This window comes from Panthera pardus, unplaced genomic scaffold, assembly GCF_024362965.1.
Source record: "Panthera pardus isolate Hobbes unplaced genomic scaffold, ASM2436296v1 HiC_scaffold_1, whole genome shotgun sequence".
Lineage (NCBI taxonomy): Eukaryota > Metazoa > Chordata > Mammalia > Carnivora > Felidae > Panthera > Panthera pardus.
In genome coordinates this window covers 38,415,295-38,428,439 of record NW_026526654.1, presented here as the reverse complement: position 1 = coordinate 38,428,439, position 13,145 = coordinate 38,415,295, and the positions used below count along the sequence as shown (strand labels likewise).

Genomic DNA, 13,145 nt, shown 5'->3' with positions numbered 1-13,145 from the left:
CGGGAAGTACCCTAGCTCAAAACTTTTATGTTGAGATAAGCCATTTTCATTTGGATTTTTGTTATCTAGAGCAGAATGTATCCAAATTGATGTCCTGCCTTTCTGTAACATTCTCTTCCAAGGCAGATAAATAACCTGGGCAAAATACTAAAGGAAAGGAAATAGTAAAAGAAACTGATGATATTAGTAAGATTAAGCCTGGGAACAGCAAGCATTTAGGTGTAGAGCTCTCTCTCCATTCGATTCTCACCACCATTTCCCTGGTTTAGGATGCCCCATCATTTCTCATAGCACGTTGCAATCATTAGTCTGACTGCTGCACATCTCTACCACTACCTTGAATCCATCCTTTCTAATGATTCTAGGGTCTCTTACTAAAACAAAAACTTCATATGACTCCCCTACTTAAAACGCTTCTGTGGTTCCCGATGGTCTCTGTGATGAAGTCCAAACTACACTTCTACAAAGCTCTTCTGACCTGGCCCCTGCCTACTTTCTCAGTGGTAGTTCTCTGGGAACCTCCCTATTCCCAGGACCACCTGCCTGAGAGCACTCAGAAATGGAGCACTAGATTTTGGGCGTGAGCTGAACCTTGCCTGAACCCCTCCTGTGGCAACTCTCACATGAAAAGCACTTCGTGTCTGTCTCTCCCATATAGGTTCTGGATTCATTAGGAAACAAAACCTTGGTGATTTTTCCATCTTCATCGCTGAGCGTAGCTTCTAAGATACAGAGAGGCAGCACAGCATAGCCCAAGTTCTGGCTGGGTTCAGATCTTGTTTCCATCACCTCCTCGTTGTATAACTTGGAGCAAATAATTAACCTCTCTGTGCTTTATTTTCCTTACCTCTTAAGTAGGGAAGATAATAATAGATATAATCAATAATAGTAATAAGAGCAATAGCACTTCTGTGTGTATTGAGTTGATTCATCTACAAATATTTAGAACAGAATCCAGCTCATAGTACACCTCCAGTAAATATTACTTTTGTAATTAGTATGGCACTTAATAAATATCTGCGGACTGTACTGAAGGCCTGCAGCTACTCTTCAGCTCCCCCTCTTCTCTAAGAAGCTAAATGGGTTTGCAAGTCACAGCTTATAAGGACAGGGAGTTCTGTTCCTAAACATATTTATACTATAGCCTATGATGCCACTTGTCCCACACAGAGCGTTTATCACGGTGCCCAATGTTTGCAAGGACTATTGAGGCTGTGCCCACTACTGCTTCTCATATATATTCAACAACAAACAATGAATGCAAACATTTAACCGGAGCCCCATTTCATCTCCTGCTTGATGCTTAGGGTTGAGATGATACGAGGGCCCCTGGAGAGCCCAGGAGGATTCAAAGGTGAGTTGACAGAAACACAATAGTGGAATCCTGCGCTCTGCCTCCAAAAATAACACCGTGAGCGGCGTAATCTTGGGAAGTCACTTAACCTAACTAAACCTCAGTTTCCATATGGAAAATGCAGGTGACAAAAACTGTTCCACCTACCTCGTTGAGCCGATAAAAGACACAGATGAAGTAAAGCATGTGAATATTCACTTGTCAAGCACCTGATACTTTATAAAAGCAAGAAACTTGCTAATTACCCCATCAAAACCCTTCTCTGAGCCCTGCAGTTTGTCTGATCCCTGGAGCCTTCCTGTAATACGCTCAAGGGACACCCCCAAGTATGAGACTTTGCATAGGACCTGACATTAATGTATTGTGTGTGCACGAATGTGTGTGTGTGTTTGTGAATGACTGACATGACCATCTACTCTTCATATTATACCTCACATCCTCAGAAATCAAATTACTTATTATATTCCTATCAGGAATAAAAGAGGAGAATTTATTCTAATGACTACCAGACAGTAGAGTAAAATTAGCTTCAGATGACTATGAAAGAGCATAATGTTCTAGTTTACCAGAAACCAAGGAAACCTAGTATATCCAGCAGCAATTTTTCTTCTTTCTTATTCTTTCTTTGTGGTGAAGCTGAGAATAATGCCCTTAGGTTTTTCTCACTATATATGTAGATGGGGAGCAGAAAGGAGCTGCAGTGATAGAGACTCAGAGACGGTGCAATTAAAAAGGCTGAGATAATTTGTTGGTCTTTTAACACAGCGTTTCTTTACTGTTGAAGTCACCTCAAATCAACAGTTTTAACATAATGTAATTCAAGAAAAATATTATTTCAGGAATAAGAAAATTTTATAGGAGGAAACATATTGGATGAAGTATCGCTTGTGGTATAATTTTAATTCTGAAAGATCTTGCTAAGAGGGCTTATTTAAATAGGTTCTCCCTGAGATGAATATTTAGGGGGAAAATTCCTACAGGATGATTTATAGCAAAATTATATGAACAGAATGAAGGACAGAAGAATTTTATTAGAAAAGGGTCTCATTTCCACAAAATATAAATTATACCTTTTAGAAAATATATTGAATTTTATTAATATTCTGTAGACAGCCTGAAGTGTTAATCTCCACCCCTACCTATAAGACTTTCATTATGATGTACAAGGTGTATTTACCCTTTAACCAAATAATTTTTGAGCAACTCGGTGGAGCCTCCAGTTTACATATCTTACAAAATATTTTCTTGGCAGTTACAAAATCTTATACTTTGTATTGTTGGCAACGTTTAATGACGAATATATGAGGCTATCCATTTTATATACATGTATGCATGCTTTTGGTGTTACCATGCAGGAACACAGATTAATGATAAACTCATTGTATTTGGTGACTGAGAGACTATTTCTCCAATATCCACTGTTACTGTTGATATTGTTTTGCCCATTATTCTTAAGGAGAGATGAAATAAGTTCGAGTTTTTTCAGTGCTAGGATTAAAATTCTGCCTGCTTCATCTTGAAATTTATAGTTACAAGAATTACTTAGGGTAGACCATTGAGTACTGTATTTCTTCCTGGCATTTGAAAGTGACCTCATTTAGACCCTGGTAACTAATATTTTTGATGAGGAAATTGACTCATTGTTATTCAAAGAACTTGGTGATAAATCCTTTTCCGGTCCCTATCAGTCTCAAAAATTGAGCCTTTCCTGGGGTGTGACTTTGTTGTAGCAAACAAGAGTAAATTGACCATTGGTACAGTTTGAGGTTCAGCAAGGAGAGCTGGAATTTAGATTTCATAGTATTCGAAAATGAAGATTGAGATCAAGGATGAGGACAAAGCCAGGAGATTAAAAAGACTAGACTAATTTTGAGTTCTAAATAAACGTTATTAAATATATTTCCCTTACACAAAAACACACAAAATGTAGCAATTGATATATTTAAACCTCCGATGGCATGTAAAAGAGAACACAGGCTCCCCGTCCTATTCAAAATGCCTCTAAAACATACCATTGCAAAAATTATAGTTCTCTGTTTATAAAGTGGGAAGAAATTTCCTTAAAAAGCTGGACCTGAGTTAAAACCAGACGCCAAACCTTCCTTCGCATCTTAAAAAAATATATATTTCACTGGTTTCTCACTGATTGCTAATTAAGGCCAGCTTCTATTCATATCTCCACGAAGAGGAAAATATTGAAGACAAGTCCCTTTAAAGTACCTGCATATTTGAAATGATAATGCTCGGGCATTGCACCTAAGGTTTTACATAAATTTGAAGCCCCAGGGAACTTCCCAGGAGGGAAATCCTGTATTTATTATTGGTCAAAATAGCAAACATCTCCAGGTAATAAGATGGAAGTACAAGGGTATATTTTAGCACAAATATTTCTGGCTTACCCTTAGAATAAATGCTTAAATTCCAGAATCCATAGCCTCTTCCTATGGATAAAAAGAATTAAAATAAAACATTAGATATATCAAGATCTATGATTAGACCATATCAAGCTCTGCCTCTGAAAACAATTATCGGGATGGCACAGAGGAAAAAGTATTTTAGAATGGATGTTATCAGTCTATATGAAAATGCCAGCATCATTCTCTAACTATGGAATTTTAGAGCTGTAAGAATTTTGAAAAGACTACTCTATAATGCATGTTCTTCACATTTGAGGATACAGACTCAGAGTTGTGATGTGTCTAATGTCACACAGCCACTCAATGGCAAAGTCAGGACTTGAACTGGGGCCTACTCATATCCGTGTGTATCTTAACTTCCGCTATTTTTCAGGACCACCTGGCTCAGGCAAAGTTCAACATGGTCAAATATATCAAATGTAGCCTTTGCTTTTAAGGGGGGGCGGGGGGGGGGAACAAATTAAATCTATCTCCAATCAGCTAAATGGATAAATCTTCAATATATTTAAATCATTAGTTTGTATTATGGCCTCTTATTTTTTCTTGTAAATTTATTTTAGTTTTATTTGTTAATGTATTTACTTAACCCTCACCATATTCCAAAAAGAAATGAAAATGGCACAGAAGTTACCTATGCATGGGTTCTATACTCCTTTTCCTTCTTAGTCCCATTTGATGACCTGTCCTGGTGACCCATCACTTCCATGAATATTCTAAGATCCGTCCAAGACAACATGGAAAGGTGAAGTCACAGTTACCACATGATATGACTATTCAATAAATCAAACACCAACTGCTTGTTTCATTGATGTGGCTTATATCTCTGCAGAACTGACCCAATTAAGAAAATATGGATTATTCACTTATAAGGTTTATTACTAGGTATTACATAAAAATTGTGGGCCGTTATTTAAGTAGCATGATTTTCCCAAAGTCTGTAAGCAATTCTAAGCCCTAGGATAACCAGTCCTCAAGAAGCTTCTTACTCTGCCAGCTTATCATTCAATTGCATGCTTTGGTCACCCAAGCTATTGTCAACGAAAATTTGGAATATCAAAGGAAAACAGAGAAGAGATGAAATATTCTCTTTGGCAGCATTTGGTGACTTTAAAACAAAAAGTCAGCATCCCCTATGCTATGTAAGCTCAAAGCGTCACATTCGATGGCATCATTTCAAATGGCCTGAGTTGGATTCCTCGCTTTCCTTGATTTATCCCCCTGTTGGCCCCTGCAGGAGAGCATCATTTTTTTTCTCCTGCCTTCTGTCTTCTATATTTCATTTCAGGTGTCTATCGAGGCAACGAAAGATAAAGCTCTCTGCTTTCCCTTGTACTAAAGTTCTATATGGAATCAGTTCACCTGTCTGTCACTCCTCATTAAATTCTTACCCTCTTCATTCACATCCTGATCTTTGCAAATGAACATTTGCTTAATAAATGTTCCCAAGACTAACAGTGCAGAGTGAAAATCCCACACAGCAGTAAATTATTAACTCAGTCACAGAGGGAGTGCCATATATGACTTTTCAGAATGAGTTATTATGTGGATCATCATGTAATTATGAATTTTTCAAGCCATGATAGAGGAAAATTGAATATTTAATATTTTATGGACATATTCTACACTGAGGACATCTTTCAAAATTTTATGATAATTTTTAGAGTGAGCGAAGAGCAGAACAAAAGTTACAAAATAATTGCAAACTTGAATATTTAATCACTAGGGACATTGTTGGTTATTTCTCAAATTATATAATGTAACCAAGGCTGTGAACTTTTAATCATAGTGTATTCAAATGGGGAAAAAATTGCATTAAAATCAATCTATAAATATGTTTTGGTTGTTTAAGAAATAAGAATACAGAGCTTAATGTTGTCAAATTGAGACCTTAAGATATAAATATTCATGCAGGAGGTAATCTTGAGCGACTTGTTCTAGATGAGCTATTGTTGAACAAAAACTTTTTTAAATGAGCCATTTCAAAATGTTCCAAATCAAACCAAAGCGTAAACATTAAAATATTTTAAAACTCTTAGCTGAATATAAAATGGAAAAATGGAATTGGTGTTTATCAAAACGTGAAAAAAAAAAACTTCAAGGAATATGTTAGAGTGTTGGTGAAAAAAATTAAAGGAAAAATTAAAATAATAAGATTTTGATGTGAATTACCCTTTTATGTACACAATTCACGCGTTCCTAATATAGCATAATATGTAGCACTTCAATTATCACCCATGTTTTAACTTTGAAAATTAGAATATGTAGTAATTCCGAATTATTTCTTAATAGGTTCCTCTTGTTGCAGGAGAAGGTCATTTCCCAGTACCGGAATACTAATAAACTTTGAGGACGTTTGGACTCAGAAGTTCTCAACGCTGGCTGCACATTAGCATTGCTTAGTACTACTTCCCACAGATTGTAAAAGGTCCCGAAGTGAGGCTGGACTCTGATGGTGTTAAAGCTTTTCCAATTATTTTAGTTTTCAGCCATGGCTTAAAATCACTGATATCAATAGTGCTGCTACCCAGTTTCCAGAGGCCAAAACCTCATATAAACTTTTAAAACCAAAAGACTCACCTTTTGAGTACATTGAGTAAATGAGCACCAGGGATACAGAGATGACTAGTAAATAGCCCTGGCCCTCAAGTTGCCTATAATCTAATGAAACACACACACATAAGGGCAATGCAGTGCAATTGCTGCTATTAGAAAGGTGTATGCCAAGTGACAGAGCAATGGAGAGAAAACCAACACTCAAGGCACCAAAATGGACTTTTGAAAACCTGAAATTTGGCTAAGAAAAAAGTATGACTGTATTGTTTCTTGCATTCATACATTCATTCACTTATTGAACACATATAATTCACTTATCCAACAAAAATTTATTAAATGACCACTATTTTTTATGTACTATCTTCTTCTCATGGACTATGGGTGCTTATTGAAAATTAAGAGACTGAGGGGCACTTGGGTGGCTCTGTCGGTTGAGCATCCGACTTTGGCTCAGGTCATGATCTCACGGTTTGTGAGTTCAAGCCCTGCGTCAGGCTCTGTGCTGACAGCTCAGATCCTGGAGCCTGCTTCGCATTCTGTGTCTCCCTCTCTCTCTCTGCCCCTCCTCCACTTGTGCTCTGTCTCTCTCTGTCTCTCTCTGTCTCTCAAAAATAAATAAATAAATATTTAAAAAAATTTTTTTAAGAAAATAAGGAGAATGTATCAGCTAGCTATTGCTGCATAACAAACTATAACAACATTTAAGTGACTTAAAACTGTAACTATTTATTTGTTCATGTTTCTGCAGACTGACAATTTAGGTGAGGGTCAGCAGTTTAATCATTAAAACATGTATGAGTTACTTCTTATGGTCTTTAAGAAAATGAGATTTCACAACAATGCCTGTAGGAGAAATTGAATGTTTACTGAAGTGAATTGATTCTTTAAAAAAAAAAATCAGATCTATACACCATGGAAGGCTTTAGGGAAAAAACACGAGTAGACGACCAAAGTTGAGATACCAATATTCTTCTCACTCTTTATCCACTTAAACATTATTGTTTCACAGCCCTGTAAGTAAGAGGCAAGGATCAATTATTCTTTCTGCCTAAGACCTCCTTTCAATTGCAGATCCCTTCTTTTCTCCCTAGGACAATAAGACAGAAGCAGGATAAAAGAAACTTGCTGATATTGGTCTCCAATTTCTACTAAACAGAATAGTGAAGGAGGAACAGGAGCCCAATGAGGTGTGGATTCTCAGTTTTTCCACTCTTGTATGGAGTTCTGACCCTTACACAAGTACACTGGAGATTGGGGAGGAGGTGGGGAAGTGCAAGACTTTGTACTTCAATACTGGCTTGCTGGGGACACAGTGCTGGACTTTTTTTTTTTTTTTAATTTTTATTTATTTTTGAGAGAGAGAGAGTGTGTGTGTTGGAGTGGCAGAGAGAGAGGGAGACACAGAATCTGAAGCAGTCTCCAGAATCTGAGCTCTCAGCACAGAGCCAGACGTGGGGCTCGGACCCACAAACCATGAGATCATGACCTGAACCAAAGTTGGATACTTAACCAACTGAGCCACTCAGGTGCCCCTACAGTGCTGAACTTTGAGGCTAGAGATTTTGTTTTTGTTTTTAGTATTTAGTCTTACTATCCTTTTTGTTTGTTTGCTCACTTATTTGTATGTTTGTTTTACAGATATGAAAACTGAACCTAGAAAAATTTTGCATATTATAGACTCACTTGTATGTTAGGAAGTTATTCAGAATAAGACAAGTACTAAGTACATTCCAGTAACTCCCCTAATCTTGGCTTTCTTTTTGGTTGGTTGGTTGGTTGGTTGGTTCACTGTTGAGTATGAGATTTGTGTTCTTAAATTTTTAAGTGTACATTAAAGTATCGTTAATCATAGCCACAATGTTGTATAGCAGATTGCTAGAATTTGTTCATCTTGCATAAATGAAACTGTACAACCATTGAGTAGAAATTCCCCATTTCTCCCTTCTCCAGTCCATGGAAACAATTATTCTGCCCTCTGCTTCTATGAATTTGACCTCATGTATGTGGAATCACATATATGTGGAATCACACAGTATTAGTCCTGTTACTGGCATATTTCACTTAACATAATGTCCTCAAGGTTCATCCATGTTATTACATATGGCAGAATTTCCTTCTTTTTTTAATTCCAAATAATAATTCATTGTACATATATAACACATTTTCTTTATCCATTCATCTATCAATAGACATTTAGGTCATTTCCATATCTTGCCTACTGTGACTAATGCTGCAGTGAACATGGGAATAGAGGTATCTCTTCAAAAGCCCAACTTAAATTCTTCTGAGTAAATACCCAAAAGTGAAATTGCTGGATCATATGGTAGTTCTATTTTTAATTTTTTGAGGAATCTTCATACTGTTTTCCATAGTGACTGCACCAATTTAAGTTACCACCAATAATGCACAGGGGTTCCCTTTTCTCCTTGCCAACACTATATTTTTAATCTGAACTCAAAACTATGGAAAACAATATACCTTGAAATAATCTCAGTGAAGAAAACTCCCAAACATCTTAAAAGAAAAAAAAAAAAAGCTTGTATAACTGGTGTGAGAAATCATATGTCTAATGGGAAAACTAAAAAAATCACATACATAACAGTTCTCCCCAAATCTATTCTACATTTAATGCATTTCCAGTCCCAGTGGGAATTTTTAGGAAAACAAATTTAGAAAAAAAAAATTGACAAAATGTCCTGAAGTTCTTCTGGTAAAGTGTTTAAAATACTGCTAAAAGAAAAAGAAAACTGGGAATAGGAATATTTTCTTTCTTTTCTCTGTTTTATGAAAGCTTTTGTGCTTTTTAAAAACTTTTTATGATGAAAATTGTATTTTAATTTGTGAATATTTGATCTTTAGATATCCAAAATATTATTAAAGCCTTAATATATGTAGATCTACTGTTGAACTAAAAATAATATCTCCTATTCATTAATCTTTTAAAAATGGATTCGCTCAGTGCTAATCTTGAAACAGGGATTGTGCTAGGTTTGGAAGTTTCCAAGATTAATGAGATACAACACCTGCTGTCAAGGGATTTCACAATCTTGTGAAAAGAGAGGGTTGTAAATATACAATTACCATGTGGTGTCCTCTGTGCTGGGCTAGAGACACTCACAGAGTCCTGTGGGAGCATATAGGAGGGAGCCCTGGGGACAGGACGTAGAGGGGGACTTAACAGCTAAGCAGACCAGTTAAAGGAGGGAACACTGACCAGTATGGCTGCAGAAGCAGGTGATCGCCACATCATACCAAGCACCCTGTACATTTTCTCCATTTAAGCATCAGGCCTTGACTGAGGAGACTGACAGCCCATCAAGGTCCCTAATCCTCAACAGCTCTAGTTGGGATTACTGTCTACTCTAGTACAGATGTGCACAGGTGAGCACTCCTCAGGTGCATTTTCATCAAGCGCAGTTAGAGTTTGATCCAAAATAACATTTAAAACTTAGGGCATCAATCCTTTTTTTTTCTTTTTAACTCAGTATTCACAGGTGAAGTCTTATTTTATAGAAGTGCTGACTCATTCACCTTTCTCTTAACTACCAGTCATCACATTGAAGACACCAAAGAGCCGTCATGAGCCTTAACTGAGAAAGTGCTATAACAAGGTGAAATACTGCAAGGGCCAGTCCAAGCATCACTTCCGAGCTGTCACAAAGCATTCCCTTGCTCGCTTTGCCCAGGGCCATGAAGCATTTCGACCAGACCCGCAGGACTGAACACCACGGCAGAGAACCGACCGCGGCGCCTCAGGTTGGGATGTTCTTTCTCACAGGAATGGCCAACCCGTGGTGTACAGAGCAGCTTTTCTTCAGTGTAATGACTGAAGATCAGCAGTTGGATGGACAAGTGTTATAGAAGTAGGGGTGCTGGTTTTGAAAGGCAAGGAAACAGAAGAGCAAAGGAAAGTGTGCAGCAGGCAGCTGAACTCCCTCACTAGGACCCAGGCCAGCAGGCATGGCCTGCATGGGCATGAAGGCCCAGATTGGCTCAGAGACTAGCCATGTAAAGCACCGAGGTCTAAAAATAGATCTCCCTGCTCTGATAAAACGGGCTTCTTCATGACGTACCCATCACACTGACTAACCTGCCTGGTTCCAGACTATTCCTCTAGGGTCATTTTCGAGGTGCTCTACGAATCCCCATGGTCACCAAAAAATCTGCCCTTCACCTGGACCTCGAAAACTTTGACACTAGTACTTTTCGGATTTATTGGAGTAAGAGGAGGCTTCCTAAAACCTAACTAAAGTCAAGAAGCCCTGTGGAGATTGTTACTCTTATTGTTTCTGCTGCTCGCATTGGATATTACCTTTGTATATTATGTGCTAGCACTAAATGCAGACCTGTCTTTCTCTTCAGTTTGTAAACTCAGCCTGAGTTCTTGACAGTGACCCCGGAAAACATTGTCTATATTTCTCCTGGGTCAGGCAAGTCTCCTGAGGATACAGAGAATGTACAAGGCAGAGTCCCTGCCTTAGTAGAGCATACAGATGAATAAAAAGGCAATAATTATATGTTTTATAAGTCTCATGTAACAGAGATATAAACAGGACAGTCTGAGGGTACCAAGAAGTAGCCCCTAACCCTGTTCTATGAGGTGAGGGGAGGTTTCCAAGAGGATGAGCTAGATTAGCCAGGTGAGAGGTGGAGGGGCCTTTATGACAGAGATTATAGCAAATGCAGTCTTGAGGGCAGAGACATGGTCTGTCCAGAGAATTTGAAACAGGTCAAAATGGTTGAATCACGAGACATGAGAAAGGGGGCAGTAAGACGTAAGAATGGAGAGATCAAGACAAGACCATGATACCATTTTACGAAGGCTGTATGATATCCTTAAGCCAGAGGGAAATTATCAGAGGTTCTAGGGAAAGGAGTGATGTGACCTTCAAAATTTAAGCTACTTCAGGGAACAGATTAGTGGCTGTCAGACATCCAGGGGATAAGGGTGGCTGAAATGGGTGAAGGTGGTCAAAAGGTACAAACTTCCACTGTTAAGATAAATAAATCCTGGGGATATAATGTATACTATGGTGACTATAGTTAATAATACTGTATCGTATATTTGAAAGTTGCTAAAAAAGGTTGTAACTATGTCAGGTGCTGGATGTTAACTAAACTTAACGTGGTAAGCATCTCTCAATGTATACATGTACCAAATCATTATGCTGTGCTCCTAAAACTAATGTTATACGTTAATTATAACTCAATAAAAAGAACTTGTTATTTCAGCCAAAAGTCGGATCTGAAAATATGATAAAAACAAATTGTTTAAATCAATGATCTGACTAATTTCCAGAATTCTCTTAGCTCAACATGGTGAAATTACCCATTTCCTGCCTTCAGTTCCACCTCAGACCTTCTGAGTCTCAATTACTTAACTCTCTTAGAGCAGAATGCTTTTTAAAAAATCAACATATCCGGCAAGCCCTCACTTGGGGAAATTAAGTCATGGTGCTTGGGCTTCAGCCTGAGCCCTGACACCACCATCTTCAGTGCATGTTAAAGCCAAGCAATCCACATTCTATTCACAGTTGATCATGAACTTCAGCAGTAGCTTTGGTCATTAAGAGACCTATCTAATTGTAATAGGTATAATGCCCACTTAGTGATAGCCAGTAAATTCACAGAGTGAGTCTCCACCTCCCCCTTTTTAACTCAGAGAACTGTAAAAGAAGAATTGTACCAGACATTTGTTATAAATGACAAGGATAACTTTATTCGATACTATTGCAATAGAGGCCAATACTATTGCAATAGGGAAAAGAGATTGAACTCAACTCTATTGAAATAAAAGATTGAAGATAAAGGAAGATACTTTTAACCCCAAAGTGGACTAATGGAAAAGTACTGGAGAACTTTTAGTGGGGAGCTTGGTCAATGTGGTTAGGCTATCTGTATTTGCTAATCGGCCCTTATTGAAGGGATGCATCTATCTTCCTACAGAGACTGGGAAACAGGGGTGCTATCTCCTTCGATGATTACGTTTCGGAGGGCTAGGCCTCAGTCCTTGAGAAACTTTTCTGGGTTGTAGAAGATTTACATCTCAAAGGGACATAGAAAGAATTTACAAGTTTTTGGTAATACTTTTTTTTCTTTGAGTATAGTGGACACACAATGTTACATTCGTAACAGGGGAACAACACAGTGATTCCACAAGTCTGTGCATTATGAGACGCTCTCCACAAGTGTAGCTACGATCTGTCACCACTATGCGACACATCACAATACCACTGAGTGTTTCCTACACTGTACCTTTTATTCCCCTGACTTATTCATTCCATAACTGGAAACCTGTATCTCCCACTCCTCTGCCTCCCTTTTGCCCATCCCTCGACCGCCTCCTCACTGGCAACCATCTGTTTGTTCTCTGTATTTATAGGTCTGATTCTACTTTTGGTTTGTTTATTCATTTGTTCTGTTGTTTTTAGATTCCACATATAAACAACTGAAAGTTTTCTAAAGCAAATGTGCTAAGAAAAGGGAGGATGAGGACCTAAAATCAGGAAGAAGCCTATCTGAGTTGTAGTCAAGCTGAACAGAACATTAGGCCATCTTGGTCAAAAATCACTTCAAATTATGGGGGGCCTGGGTGGCTCAGTCAGTTGAGCATCTGACTTCAGATTGGGTCATGATATCACAGCTCCTGAGTTCAAGCCTCCCCCACTGATTCGGGCTCTGTGCTGACTGACACCCCAGAGCCTGGAGGCTGGAGTCTGGGGCCCAGATCCAGGAGCCCAGGGCCGCCTTCGGATTCTGCGTCTCTGTCTCTCTCTGCCCCTCCCATATTTGCACTCTGTCTCTCTCTCTCAAAAATAAAT

The 13,145-nt window shown here is 38.3% G+C and overlaps 1 long non-coding RNA gene across 1 annotated transcript; it reads left to right on the top strand.

The window, feature by feature from the left end:
• The first annotated feature begins 7,376 nt into the window (after positions 1 to 7,376).
• Positions 7,377 to 11,562, top strand: LOC128776091 (uncharacterized). Its single transcript, XR_008421027.1, has 2 exons — positions 7,377 to 7,511; positions 9,810 to 11,562. It is a non-coding gene; the product is annotated as an uncharacterized LOC128776091 (long non-coding RNA).
• Positions 11,563 to 13,145: the final 1,583 nt, after the last annotated feature.